The 15740-nt window shown below is 44.5% G+C and overlaps 1 protein-coding gene across 1 annotated transcript in view; it reads left to right on the top strand.

The window, feature by feature from the left end:
* Positions 1-15740, top strand: part of RPGR (retinitis pigmentosa GTPase regulator) — a 93352-nt gene that overhangs the window by 59295 nt on the left and 18317 nt on the right. The gene's annotated exons all lie outside the window — the stretch shown is intronic.

The raw sequence follows: 15740 nt of genomic DNA, 5'->3' as shown, positions 1-15740 counted from the left end.
ATTTGCTTGTTGCAATGTTTTTCTTAATTTTAGGATGATGATATGAATGATGTGTTGTACTAATGTAATTTTAATACCCTTTTTTAATTAAATTTCTGAAACCGAAACATTTAGTTTTGATTATGGGTAACTAACATGTTGATGTGCCTTATATGAGTAGAATATCAATAAATCATAAAAATTCTATTTTGAGAAATATGTTAACCATAGGAGTTCCCTCTGACTTTTATGTCCATTTGTGGAATGACGATTGCTGTGTGCACCAATATGGAGGTGATGCATCACATAACAAAAGTCATTCCACACATGGACAGGGGCTGAGGCGTGGGGGTGAGGGTTCTAAATGGGGGGTTGGCTCTAAATGAGGGCTTCAGCTGTGGAAGGGGGCTCTGAGCTGGGGCAGGTAGTTGGGATGTAGGAGGTGGTGAGGGTTCCAGCTGGAGTGTGGGGTCTGGAAGCGGGTCTGGAGGCGAGGGATATGGGGTGCAGGAGTGGGCTGCAGGCTAGGTCAAGGGATACAGAGGGGGCTGCAATTTGAGGCAGGGGCTTGGAGTCCAGGATAAGGGTTCTGAGGTTGGCCCAGGGATGACGGCTTTGGGATACGCTATGGGGCTCCGGGTTTAGAGAGGGGCTCAGGCCTTGGGGTTTGCATGCAGGAGGTTGTACGGGCTCTGGACTGAGGCGGGATGGGCTTGGGGTGGGGCCAGAAATGAGGGGTTGGAGTGCAGGAAGTGGCTACAGGTGGAGTGGTCTCATGGGAGAGGCTCAGGGCGGGGAGTTGGGCTTGCCTAGGCGCTTCTTGGTTGGCAGCGCTAAGGCATGCTGCACGGTGCCTTTCTATCCTGAGGCACCGTGCTGTGCCCCAGAAGCAGTTACTAAGTCCAGCTTCTGAGGGGGATATGAGGTTCCCCTGTACAGTGCATTTGCTGCTCTCGCCTGAAAGCACCACCCTCTGAGCTCTTATTAGTCAGGGATTGGCCCATGGAAGTGCAACGCTGGTGTTCAGGGTGGTGGCACCATATTGTGTCCCATGGCCTGCTACCTAGAAACCAGACCACCTGCACTGGCTGCTCCTCTACTAGCCCCAACATAGCACTGCCCCAGCTGTGGCAGTTCCTTTTCTCCTGACGATGGCAGTTGTGGGACTTGGGGAGAAGCACCTCTTCCTGTTGCAGCCCTGGGCCTTTGTGCAAGGCTTAATGGAAAGTTGCATGGCTTCACGGGTTACAAGGAACATAAATCACCACCGTGGTCTTTTCCTGTTAATTTCTACTAGGCCAATGTAGTGTGTGTTCTTATAGACATTTTCAGAGAAAATGATTGTAAGTCCAAGAAAGGACACTGTGCCAAATATATGTGATCCATACTTCGCTTTTATAAACTGAGGTCTTCATGTTTCAAAAGGACTTCAGCTCAGTGTCATAGTCTCTGATTTTTGGTGTCAGCATGCAATTATGTGCTAAAAAATATGAATGCAAAATCAAGGGCCTCTGAACATCTGGCCCTAAAGGTATTGTGGTTGGATAACATCCAGTTCGGGATGAAAAATAGCCCTACTTATTAGAGGTGATTTCCATGAGGCATACAGATTTATGAATGAGGTGTGTGGGCAGAAACTGAAGGCGCAGATCTGTGAAATATTCCTTCATTCTTATCTACTTGTTGAGCACTGATAATAGGATACAGAGGGAGATGTGGTCCCTGTTTCAAGGTGCTCATCAGCTAGGTTCCCAAAACCTCTCAGTAAAAAAGTTCAGGGAATTTGGATCACTAAGGTGTTGATTCATGCAAATACTTAATTTCACTGCCATTAATAATCCCTACTGGCTCTACTCTCAGGACTAAAATTAAGCATGTATGTAAGTATTTGCAGGATTGGAGCCAAAGTGATGAAAGAAAAATTTAGTAAGTCAAGAATCTAGGTTAAATAGAATGATGATAAAAGATCTAGATGGCTAAAAAGACAATTTTTTTTGAATTTCTAAAATATTTAGTGTTCCCTAAACTCTAAAAAATCAAGATTCCTCTTTTTTCAATTTTCAAAACTCTTGGCAAATTTTAAAGGATTTGTACTACTTTTGTAATGGTGTTTCTAGTAAGGAAAGAGGGAAACAGGTGGGGATTTTTGTTGTCCATTGTTTTCTTTAGTACATACATAGTATATTGATGGCTGCTATAGGAAAACCTAAAGTAGAAAATTCTCTGTTGACCAACCTGGGGAGTGGTCTTTACAGCCTCTGAAGAGCATTCCTTCAACCCTCTTTCAAAACGAGGACAAGAAGAGAAAAATGTCAAAATAGGGGGGAGGCAGAGTAACAAAGATCAAGCAGTAAAAATGTTAATTAGTACTCGTATTGAGGTTGTCAAAACATTAAATGTTGTTTTTTGTAACATCTTGATATTAAAATATTTTAACTCTGTCTCCAGAATTTATTTCCAAAAAAGCCTGTAGCGAGTTAGGAAAAACCAACAGATCTTAGTTGGCTGTACTATTCGTTTGCCTGTTTTTCAATCAGTCACTCGTTACTTTTCCCAAACTTCAGAAGATACTTTTGTTATCAGCAGCATGAATTTGTCCATTGACCTTCACAGCCTAATTAGTTTTGTGGCTTAGAATTTTGCCTCTGAAAACATAATGATTGTAAATTTCTAAATTTTCTAGAGTGTGCTGTTCAAAATAAAATCCTCAAAATTAAATCAACTCCAGATGCAACTCCTTTTCTAGATAAAGCACTTGAAAAACATCATGTGGCTAATATTGCTCTGTAGATCTTACTGGTTTGGCATCAGTGTGTGTAAACCTTGGTAAAGGGATGAAAGTGGCCCATGTAAAAGTAATGTGTTGCGCAGCAGAATAAATGCACTGGTCGAGGAACTGAAAACAGACTTCTCTAATGATAGTGTTTCATATATATTGCAGAAGTGGTGCAAACACACCACTGAACTATTAATGGAAATGTTGAAATACAATACTAAGTTGAATTCAGGGAATGCGTAGTCTGTCCTACAGTTGTTGGACCATTGCTGTGTTTTAACTTAAGAATAGGACGGAAGATGTTTTCCTTAAATTGAACACCTGGCATAGTTATGACTCTTAAGCCCTAATAGTTTCCTTCCAGGCCTTTATCTGTGTTATGTCTGGTGATAGATATGGGAGAATCTTCTTTAGTTTAGTCAACAAGCTGCTGTTCTTGAGCCCACTGATCTCTAGTCCAAGTCCGAGCAAGGACTGATTCTTTACCGACAGTTAAAATGTTGCTTTCAAGCTTCAGCTTGTGCAAGTGGAGTCCCTTTGTATGAGTGAGGAGTACAGTTTTCTACATCCATTAGTGGTTAGCCCTGCCCCTTTCCAAGGCTTCTAAGGGGAGGATGGGAAGTTTAGTCATGGCCTAATCTCCTCCCTCATGTGGGGTGCTGCAAGAGCGTATGGTCTCTTCTTCTTGGGGTACAGGGATTGCCATTGTGAATAGCATCTCTACAGCCATGTAGTAGAACAGGAAACTTCTCTCTGACCGCTGTACAGCTGTTGTCTATGCCTGACTGAAGTGGGATGCTTTAGAGCCGGGGATGGAAGGGGCAACCTTTTTTGGGTTGGGACTGATGACCCACAGAAAAATCACACCAGTGTGAAAAACAAACAAACAAAAAAAAAACCAAAACAAAAAAAAACAACCTCTCACTAACAATAGTCTCTGACTGAGAAACAAACAAAAAGGCATAGGGGGACCAGGGCTAGTAGATTTTGTTGGGCTTGGATCAAAAATGAGAGGGTCAGTGTGGGAAGGGGCTGCCAGGTCTTGGGATGAGGGGTCTGGGCCATGTGGGGGGCACTTACCTGGCCCAGCTCCCCACTGCACCTAACCATTGCTACCTGCTTCTCTGATTGGCTTCAGTATCCACCAATCAGAGTGGCAGGGGGAGCGACAAGGTGAGCAGTGGTGGCAGCAGCCTGGCCTGAGCTCAGGAAACCTGTCCCTGTCCCCAAGGTGAGTAATGTGCCTTGTGGCGCCTGGTGTCCAGGCTCAACAGGGGTGCAGTTATGCAGAGCTCTAAGACTGAGGTACCCTGGTCATGGCCCCGATGCCTGGCAGGGAACACCTGGTGCTGACCTGCCTTCCACTGCCGCCATACATACTTTCGGGTGTGGGTCCGAGGCACCCTTAGCTGGGGGGATGGAGAGCAGCAGATGAACACAAAGTCACTTCCTGCCCCTGCCAGAAGAGCCCATGGGCTGGATCTGGCCCTGTCTTGCCTGACTCTAGCCTGCAAGGCTTGGGATTATGCACACCCCCTACTCTGCAGTGGGCTAGATGCTGGGGAGAGGAGCCCTGAGCCTGAGAGGCTGAATCCGGGCAAGCATGGTCCGGATCTGGCCCACGGGCTGGCGGTTCCCCACTCCTGCTTTAGAGCAAAGAGACCAATTTTAATATTGTGTGGGTCACTCCTTTTGTGGGGGATTAGCACATTACAGCTGCAGCAGTTTTAAGGATCTTCCAAGGAACTGTTACATAAACAGCATTATACTCCAATATTACTGAGCTCTTGTGGGGACTTTTTAACTTCATTAACATAACTGGAACTGACACCCTATTCAGTCTTGTTCAGATTTTTCATACCATTCAATTGTATAGTGCTTCCCTTGCAATACTATGCTAGTTCAGTCTGCCTTAAATATTCCTGAGCAGGTACACAAAGATTTATGTGCAGGACTTAAGCAACACTCCAACAGTATTTCTTGTATCTTCTTTAGCAGACTGAAAATTTTGAAGGAGATATTACCCCTTTCATACTTCCAGACTCATTTGAATTGAAGGAGAGTTTAGTTTTGGTATGACTTTATCTGAAAATACCAATATACATAACCATAGTAATTTATTCAGACAGTTCTCACTTTCTAGTAATTTTTACCCAACCAATGTTGGTTACAAAAGAAACAAAACAAACAAACAACCCCCCCCCCCGACGCAATCATGGAAAATATATTCTACAAACTAGAGTAGATGTTTATGTATTTACTCTACTGATTTCTTTTCCGCTTTTCTCATCTATGAAAAGGCAAATCACTATATGTCAGGAGACATTTTAAAAGCTTCCCATTTTTTTGGTGGCTCTACAATGCCATGTTGTGGCCTTCAGTGCTGCTGCCCTGTTCCCAGTATAGACACCGGGGTCCAGATTGTATGCTGCACCAGGCAGTAGGGCTATCTTGAAGTGAAGTACAGGCTGTATTTTTACCATCCTCGCTCCAGTGCTAGTAAAAGCAGCCTGATGGGAGTTCTAACCTCTGCCAGCTTGCCATGGTCCCGCAGGATTTGTCTATACAGCAGCTGGGAGTGAGCCTCCCAGCCCATGTGGATAGTAGGATAGCAGTGTGGATATTACCACTTAGATTCTCAAGTCTGAGAGTGAGCCCAACTTGTAATCGCCACAATAACAATTTGATGTGCTAGCTAAGCTTGTACACTAGCTGAGAGGCATGCTTCCAACTCCAATGTGGACATGCCCCTGACTACAACCCTCACACCAGGTCTGAGGGGAAGTAGTAAGGGCTGGCTATACCACCTCTGCCAGCTGAGAGCTCCCAGGTGACTGGGGAATTCTTAGCTAGTCAGATTTGACTGCTTTTCACATTGTTTAGGTGGTGCAAATGAGCAAGAACATAACCAAGCTGGCAGTATCTTACGTCTATCCAGTCTCCCCTTCTATTTTCCCAAACAAAAATCTGCATTAATGTAGCATTGAAGTGGAGAGTATATATCAATAACTTACGGGTAAAAACATTAAAGGTGTGTTTTAATTTGATGCAAATCAAGCATTGCAAACCCATAAAATTCAGAGTATAACATAAGATATAAAAAAAGTCCAGCCTCCCTCCAGAGTGATAACACAGTGTTAAGGAACCTAGAGGAGTTAGCTTTGCCTAATCGTGATGCCATAAAATAAACATGTAGTTATTAAAATGTTTGTAGTCCTAGGCTAGAATAAATTGATTCTTAATGAGGCAATTAACGTTTTCTTCATGACATCACCTTGGGCTGGAGTTAAAAAGACAGCGTGCTGAACTTTTTAAAGGAACCATTTTAAAATTACTTTCAACGCACAGATTAATAAAATAACTTGTAAATTCTTTAAAAAACCTGACTCTTTGTCCCAATAGTAAATGCTATAATTTTGAAGACATGTTTAGTTTTTTACATGTATAATAAAGTAGTTGAATTCCCATTCTTAAGAGCAAAACTCACCCTTTACTCTGGAATCATGAGCAGTGCTTTTGTAATGTGTCACTTGGGTAACTGTCACTGATCTGCTGAGTATGCTCAAGTTATTGTTTATTGATGATTGTAAACAGGTTTGTGTCTGAAATTCTTACTAAACAGCCCAACAAGATTAATTTTTTTTTCTCTTTTCTCTAATCAGCAACTTTTCTTTTCATTTCATTATCATTTTGGCTAAGAGCAGGCGTTTAGAAGTGAGCTACCACATTTTTTTCTCTGAGATGCTTTGGGCTTTTAGCCCATAAAACACAACATTCCTCACCTCAGAACTGCAGACAATTTAAATATTTATAAATTTTTTATCGTTAAACTAAACAGCTGTATTTTTATTGGTTCAATATGTGGATAAAAGTGGTTATTCTTGAGTAAGTACATAAGAATAGCAAGTACATTTTGTACCTAATTTTTCCTACTGAAAGAATATTATGAAAATCATTGCTTAAATGCGAAAGAGAGAGAGAGAGAACATAGGCTTAACAACTTATTAACTCACTTTTCCTTTTGTCATTACTTTAATTTTCTGGGCCTTTGTTTTAAAGTTATAATAATATCCCATTTCTTAGCCTTGTATAGTCTACACCCCAGTCCCTTTTTGGGTTGCTTTATTGTGAAAAGTCTGTTGATAAATCTGCTTTTTCTTAAAGAAAGAAATCAGTCAAAGGCTGAGAAACTTTTACACTAAATGATACTGTTAATTAAAAAAAAAAAACAGACGCACCTTCAATTAAAATCTCTAAGATGGTGTCTGCAAGCATTGATGATATATCAAGGTTAATGTGTCAGGTAGTGCTTTAGTTAGATTAAAGACGGGGTTTCCAAGTGGGTCTTAGGGAATCCAACCTCCATTTTACTCTCAGTGAAGCCCCTTGGAAATCCCAGTCTGAGTAAGTTTCACTTTATATAGTGCTAGATTTTAACTTCAAATCATGATGTGCATTTGGGGGTTTGAAGCACATGCTGCTGCAAAAGTCTAAGAGATCCTGTGGCTGACTCCCCCAGAATTCTTCATGGGCCTTTCAGAGAGACTACATGATGGAATGGCAGCTTGGTCAGCTTTTGTAAGTGTTCCATGTGTCCAGTTCCCCTGGCCTTGTGCCAGGTCAGCTCCACAGGCCAGAACTAGTTGGGAGCAGACTTTATGGCTTCTCGCTATCAGCTTCTTCCCTTCATGACTCATGCGGGCCCATACTCTGGCCCACAGCCGCCTTCTGTGATGCAATGTGAAAACTTCAAACTATCTGATGTTATATGTGAAAGATTCTATTGTTGTGACGGAACAAGAAAGAATTTCACCATTTCTTTTGGCTTTGTGCCAAGATTTACAAAGCGTATACTAAAGTGATATAGTTTGATGGCTCCTTTTATAGGTAGAAAAGCTAAATAAGAAGGGATTGGGGTAATATGAAAATATGGAATTTAAAGCTATAAATATATCGTGACCTGTTCATTACTATGTCAATTTTAGAATAAATATAAAAAAGTATCCTGACATCTGTTTACTGTACTTTTGGTATGTTGGAAATACACTTATGGTCTGGTTTTGCATCCACTGAAGTGAATTACAACATTGCCATTGACTTAATTTGGCATAGGCTTGACCCCCATATGTAGCAAATTAAACTAATGTCGTCTGTGAGATCTGTACATTTTAATGGAATGCACAGAAGCTGATGTTCATTAATAAATTCTTTTGAAACTCATTTCAAGCAGTGCAGTGCAAATATACAAATATTAGGTATTGTGTCAGCATTTGAGCAACTGAGCCAAGTGTTTTGGTTGTGCAATTTGGAAATCTCAAGTGTTATCCTGGGTTACATTTTACAATATGTTCTTGATTTGGAGATGCTCTCTGAGCCAGAATGTGATTGTACACTTAAACCCAGGCTTTTCTGTGTGACAATACTTGGATGAGGTATGAATATTTTTGTTTCAGAAAAACTAATTTGTACTGCTGAGAACTTCATAGACTATTATTAGCCTATAGCAAAAAGACAAAACAAGTAGCTTGATCGCTGTCTCATTTAGAGATTTGTAACCATGCTCACTGTGTCCTTATTTAGGAATCTTATGCTAATTCATACTAAACACCAAAATAACATCTCAGGAAGGTATTCCTTGTTGTTGGAGATACCTAGATATTAGTCTTGTGAATAACCATAATCTTATATTGAACCTTGAAGATTGCCATTCTCCCTCATGGAGAAAAATTGCAATTCCTTTTCCTTCTATCAACCTTTCATTGCCATACTGTGTCTCCAACTATGCAAGGTTTTATAGACTGTAACCAATATCCTGAACTGTGCCTGAAAATGGACATGTAGCTTATGCAGAGAATAAAGTATTTGTTGCATACTCATTATGAAATTAATATCCTATTAAACTGCTGATCTCCTGTGTACAAAGCTTGTACCTTCCAGTTGCTTATCAAGGGAAGCTTCAAATAGGACACACATTAATCAAAAATCCTGTGGTGAGAAGGTCATGGATACTATCACTTTGTAATAGTGTCACCTGCCAACACAAGAGCAGGCACGAATCTAGTATGAGCCCAGAACTGTGAATGACTTTGGCAGAGGTTGGATATATTTAAAAAAATGATTGGATGTTTAAACTATGTATTTGGGTTTTTAAGCAGCTGCCTCAGGCTCCACTTATCTGACACATCTTAAAACAACAGAATAGAAAATTACATATATTTATTATCTTTGCTGCAAGAAAATTGGAGCATATACTAGACTCTAGAGAAAAGCAACTATATTTTAGAGTATTCAATTTAAATATACAGTGTTGAAGTTTCAAAAGTGCCTGTGCCTGTGTAACTTAGGAATTCACATAGAGTTGGAAGTCAATGTGACTTGTGCTCATATGTAACTGAGGTGTGCTTGCAAATTCCACTCCAGATCCTTGGATAGAATCTAGAGGTTCTGTACTGTACACAGTTACAAGGATATAAATGATAATGAATTCAGCCTTGGGATCCTAAGCCTTCAGTGGTTCGGGAGTACTCCTTTTTGTATGATAGTAATATCAAGCCAAGAAGTTGAAGTGTGAAGGATGTTTTGGAGTGACCTGAAGGAACTGTGGCATTCCTGCTAGTGTGTGTGGAGGAGGTCTGTGAGTCTGAAGAATCTGCATTTAGAAGAAGGGCCCTCTTAAGAAAGTATAGAGGAGAAAATTGCCCAGATCTTATCTTCAGGCTCAACTAGGTAGGACCTGTGCAGCATGTAAGGCAGCGGTACGCCAAGAGGAAATTAGGCCCATGACTACAAACACAGATATCTGGGAATGGGTGAGACTTGGAAGGTGCTCTACGACCGGTATGAACTGTGGAGTGGTCCCACAAAGCACATTTTGGGACCAGACACAGTTCAAGTTCATTTTAAAATACCAGGAAATGCGGCGGGCGGGGAGAGAGAGAGACAGACAGACAGACAGACAGGGTATAGCAGTTAAGCAGTCCAGTAGGAGGACAAGCACAGTTAGTGCTGCAGGAGCAGCTGGGGGAATCCGCATAACAGGGTCACTGGAGGAAATGTGGTTGAGGCAGGAATATAAGTTGTAAACAGAGTCTTGAGGGGCTTGCAGTATTCTAGGCAGGGAAGGGAAAGAGTTCTGCCCCACGACAGATTAGAGTGAAGGCTGCTAGACTACTGGCAGGTGGGGAGCTGGGGAGGTGTCTCTGAAGTGAGGATTTAGTGGGAGAGCTTATCTCTCTGCTGCCTCTTCTGTCTTCTTTTCACTTTAGTATGACTCTTTCACCCTTCTGGTGCAGTGTTGAAGAGCTGGATATGAACACTGAGGCAAAGTGTCTTTGTTTTGAGGCAAAAAGTGTGGGATTTGGGGGAACTGGGGAAAATGGACTTGGGTTTACATATAGGGCTTAGCTGACAAGATCTTCTGTTTCTCGGTGGGCAAAATCATGGTGCAGTTTGTCCTAGGCTGTCTATCCCTGCCAATGGGATAGGAGAAAGATGCACAATAACACTATCATCATCTGTGAGTAGTTCACAGGACTCTTCAAAATGTGCTGCACCAATTACCGTGGTTACGTTGTTGGAGGGAAAGACCGCTCAGAAATCTTGTTCTGAACTGCTGTCGCGTAGAAGAGGAGGAAGTGCCTGGACACAGATCCACACACTCAATCAAAAACAAACACAGGATTTTGCTTTACATTAACAGCACTTCTGGCTTGGAAACACGAGTCTCCCACATAACCAGGTCACTTACGGGGGTGCTCAGAAAATGTATCTGATCTCATCAAGCAGATATATTAACTACAACCCTAAATGTTTTCAACTACACTGAGAAAGTTAAAAGGTGCATTTTTAAATTGTCTGACCCTCTAGTCAATAGAACTGAAAGAACAACTGATTGTTTGGTTTGGCTGTTCAGCACTTAAAAAACAAAAAGAGGCCTCATTTTCAAAAAGTGTTGAACACTTGCCACTTAAAGTCAGACCTTTTAATGATGTTTTAGTTTAGATACTGAAAAAAAAAGAAAAACTGAGGCACCTAAAATCATTAGTCAGTTTGAAAATTTAGGTCATAATACAAGTTACACTTCACCACTCCGGGGTTCCCAAATTGCTTTGGGACCCTTGACAGGACCCACATATCTATACGTGCCCCAGAGCACAGTGAAGGACAATTCATAAACAGGAAGAGCTGTGATTCCATGGTCCTGCAGGCCATGGTGGACAGGCGGGGCTAGTTCCAGGACATAAATATGGGCTTGCCTGGCTGCACCCGTGATGTGCGGCTTTTCCGGAACTCAGGCTTGTGCCACTGGCTGGAGGTGGGGATCTATATCCGTAAGAGGGAGATCCTGCTCGGGACACTACTGTGCCCCTCTGCCTGGCGGCTGATGCCACATACCTGCTCCAGCCCTGGCTCATACGGCCCTATATGGGCCACCCCAGCCATGAGCACTTCAATGGCCAGCTGAACCACGTCTGCCAGGTGGTTGAGTGCTCCTTCAGCTGCTTGAGAGTGGGGGTGGCACTGTGTCCTCACCTGTCTGGACATGGGTATCGTCAGTGTCCCCCAGGTTGTGGGTGCCTGCTGCATGCTTCACAATGTTGCGGAGAGTAAGGGAGAGGCCTTTGTGCAGGGATGGGCGGTCAAGGCCAACACTGGCAACCCACAGCCAGCCGCTGCCCCTAGCTGCCAGGTCCACCGAGACAGCATCTGTGTCTGGGAGGCCCTGCACCGATACTTTGACTAGGGGCCCCAGTGAGTGCTGCCTCGGCCACCCCGGTGGGCCTCCTGTACACTTTTTCCCCCTCCTGCACACCGCCTCCATACCAAGCACACAACACGTAGGAGTTTTGGAAAAATAAACCACTGTATTGTTAACTGGGAAAACTGGGGGTAACACTTATTACTAAACATAATGGAACATCAAACTATTTACAGGAGGGGGAACTAACTATTTACAGGGTGAGGGGCACCTAGGTGGCCTGCCCGATGGGCCATTACTCCGGGGCAGGGGTGGAGAGGTGCGACCCGTGCTGGCCCTGGAGCCCACGCCCGCCCCTTTTCCGGGTCCCTGGTAGGGAGTATGGGTAGGTAGGGCCAGGGATTGGCCTTGGGCTGGCAGTCTGGGCCAGTGGGGTCCTCTCCCACGGGGCTGGCGGGTGGGGCAGAAGGGGGGGCAGCGGGAGGGGGCCGCTGGGCCAGGAGCTCCCAGTAGGGGGCCACCACGTCCCCAAGGGTGGTCAGGAAGTCCTTCCAGTTCCCTCCTCAAAGCGCAGCCAGTGCTTGGCCAGTTCCACCTGGTGCCAGATGGAGGTGGTGAGGTGGGGGTCCTCCGCTGGCCGCCTCTGGCTCCACTGTGACTGGACCTGTCTGGCGCTGGTGGTGGCTCTGGCTGGTCTCTGTCTCTCACCTCCAGGGGTCTGTCCAGTACCACAGATGGGGCAAGGCTCTCCCGGCCCTCAGATGGTGCAGCTGCAGAAACGGGGCAAGAGAGGGACAGGCCGTGAGTACCAAACCCTGCTGCCATCCTGAGGCTGCGGTCCAGCTGGACCCTGGCAGGCCGTGGTCACCCACCACCTGATCATGTATGGTGCTGCCACCACATGATCCGGGGTGTATGCCCTTTTGGGTACGTACCCGAGGGTCCACTGCAGAGGTTGGGGGATGTCCATCTGGCTGATGCCTGGCTGGAGATGCGGGAGGGGAGGTTGATTACTAGCTCCCACTCCTTGCTGGACCAGTCCTTAGCCAAAGCTAGCTCCGTCTCTGGCCTTGGTGGTGTGGAGCTGGCTGCTGGTCCCATATCCTGCTCCTCTCATGGCTGGGGTTCCTTGGCTGAGGTGTTCTGGGGGCCCAGGATGCTCCTGAGCTCCCTGTCACAGGGGCAGGAATGGGGGCAGCCTCCAACCGGCTGGCCGAGTCCTGAGCCTCTGCATAATGCTGCCGCAGCTCCTTCACCTTACTCTTGACCTGGTCAGGAGCACAGGAGGGTGACCCCGGGTGGTAAGGCCCTTGGCCAGCCAGGTGAAGGCGGCTGCGTTTGCCATGACCCAGAGCACCTCCTCTTCCTGCCAGAGCCCCACCAGGTCCTGGAGCTCTCTCTCTGTCCAGGAGGGGGCGTGCTTTTTCCCCCCTGGCTGGACCCTTCGGAGTCCTGGGTGCATTTGGAGAGGGGGATCCTCACATGGCTGACTGATGGCCGTGCCACTCTGGTAGCCGCTGGGGTTCTGGCTGAGGCATGCAGGGGCACCATGTACAGTGGCTGCTGCCTGCATGCTCTCAACTTCCTGCAATGGGGTTTCCTGACCCGTGCGGCTTTAAGAGCTGCTGCACTCACAGACCACAGAGCTCTGCAGGGGCTGGGCAGCACGTCTCTGCCTAACAGCTGATCACCACCATAGCGGACCCCGCTCTTTCGAAAAAGCAGGACGCGGCGCGTGTACACACGTCCTGTTTTGAAAAAAGATGTCGGAAGCGCAGCCTCTTCCAATTTTTTGCTTGGAAGAGCAGTTTCCATTTCTGTGGTACCTCCTGTCGATTTCATCTTCGAAAGAGCATGGAGCATGTGTAGGTGCCTCACGCGCTACTTCGAAGTGGGGCCTACTCTTTCGAAAGAGCGGGCTTGTGTAGATGCAGCTTTGGACCGATTAGATTTTTTACAAAAACAAATTTACAAATAGGTAAGGTACGAGAAATGCTGCTTGGGAACTTACTAGAGTTTGAGTTAGGGATATTAAAGTTGTATATTTTGACGTGATATTTGTTGTCATAGTATTAAAGCTTTAATTTCTTGAATTTGAACATTTACTGTCATTGAAAAATGGGATCCACCTTGTTGTCTGTACCTTCTACAATTTCCCACAACTGAAAATGTCATGATAAAAATAAAAAAGAACTGTATAATTCTGCATCACTATGAAAATCTTAACTAATAACTAAAATGCTTAAAAATAACAAATATTTGTCAAAAAGCTCTGTTTAATATTGTCACAAATGTTATCACATTTTAATTACCATGACACTTTCTCCCCTACACAGACAAGCCCCTAGAGGGCAAAATGCTGTAGTTGCCATTTCTGAGGTGCACTTGGTACAAAATATATACCAAGCAGATGATTCCTGTGCAGTCTGCCTTAGCAGGGTAGGATGGTCTATGGCAATGCATTCTGCAGCACCCCCTCACTGCTGCTCCTTAAGAGATTAATGTTAATTTTTATTCCTATCTCATGATAAACGTATTATAGCTTGATTGTGCGCCCATGTCAGCTGGCCATACTCCCTTGTACCCATGAGGTCTATCAGCTGCTCTGTCTGGGTGCCCCACCTAGTAATCAGGGTCTTGGTAGGTATATAGCCTATCCTGCTGCTGCATGGGAGTGCGGTGTCTCTCAACCCGCCTACACACATCCCACAGTGCATACATGCAACAGGCCATGGCTTTTCAATATTTGTGAAGCTTTAGAAAAGGTTTATTCCCTTGAGAATACCTGGGGGCGGGGCTGAGGAGGAAATCTTGCAAAAGTCTTTCAAGAACCCCATGAGCCTCTTTGCCATATCCTAAAAGATTGTAAATCCCAGTCCTTCCCTTTGCCTGAGCTGTAGTTTGCACAGAACCCACGCTGTGTTCTACAGGAAAGAGCAAAGGTAGGTTTATACTCCCACTCCGCTCCCTGGTTCTGGGGGCTGCCACATTGGTTTAGCTCCCAAAATAATTTAGCACAGCCATTTTAAATATGCTGCTTGTAAAAGGCTAGTGTGGTCTGTTACACTGAACTGTGATTGCTAAGATTGTTGGGGATAAGTTGGCTATGTCCTCCCCCACCACTTATGCTAGGAAGATGGGGAGGAGCTCTGCCAGCCTTCTGCCAGCCTTACATTCATCCACAATGAGGTTGTCTCCAACCACCTATTTAGGGAAGCTTTCTGGCCCTTTTGTAACACTAGGCAGCTCACAAGGGGGCATGTTGCAAGCCAGGGTCTGATCCACTGAATCTATTTTCTTATTTCTTTAAAAGGTGAAAATTTGTATTTGAAAGCCTGATATGAAAAAGGTGACATTTGAGTTTGCAAATTGTTCATGATAAACGGGGGGTGAACAAAAATGACTAATTTATCTGCTATGTGAAATTGTAAAACAAATACAGCTGCATAAATGTCTCTAAAGAACAGTCTTTAAAATTGTAGCGTAGCCAAAACATTTAGAACTAACTTTACTTTTCAAACATTTCACCAAGGGATTGTGTGAATGACAAAGCAGAATCCACTGTGTACTTCTGCCTTTTAGAAATTTGGCAGATACAGATGATTTTCTACCTGCAAAGCATTTTGGGTCACATACTGCTGTAAATCTGCTCCCACAAATACACTTACATTTCCTTCAATTGACTAAGGCTACATCTACACTAACCTGGAAAGTTGACAGCTGCTACATGATTTTTGGTACACCAGTTGTGTTTCATAGCAGAAGGTCAATCAGAGTGCTCCCCTCGCAGATCACGAGGAGTTCTGGAGTCGACGTTGAACCCAAAACGTGCTGTTTCGTGCATGGTCAAAACAGCGCCCCAGCAGATCGAACCTATGGTCAGTCTTCCATAGTCAGTGTAGATGTAGCCTGAGTGTGGAATAGCACAGTAATTGGTAAACTTTTTCTGAACTATTGACTTTGAAGGTAATCTTGTTGGAGATTGATGGGACTGAGCCTGTACGGCAGAGGCAGAGTGTTGTATGCCGAAGGCGATGAGCTGGACAGTAGTGAAGGAATCTGTTCCTGCAGTATTGAGAGGGCAGCAGAATAGTTTCCAACTTATTTCTCTTTATCAAATGGAGCGGCCTGTGGGAAGAGCACATATTTAAGTGCCTCATTCTCAGTCACCCATGTCAGTCTTTTCCATGGTAACTGGGGAGAGACCAGAGCTTTGCTCTGAGCCTGAGTTTAGGACCAGTCCTCAGGAAGAATTCTGCAAAATTCTCTGCTTCCAGATGACACAGA

The sequence above is a fragment of the Carettochelys insculpta genome, chromosome 1 (genome assembly GCF_033958435.1).
Source record: "Carettochelys insculpta isolate YL-2023 chromosome 1, ASM3395843v1, whole genome shotgun sequence".
NCBI classification, from domain to species: domain Eukaryota; kingdom Metazoa; phylum Chordata; order Testudines; family Carettochelyidae; genus Carettochelys; species Carettochelys insculpta.
This window is presented reverse-complemented; position numbering and strand designations above follow the sequence as displayed.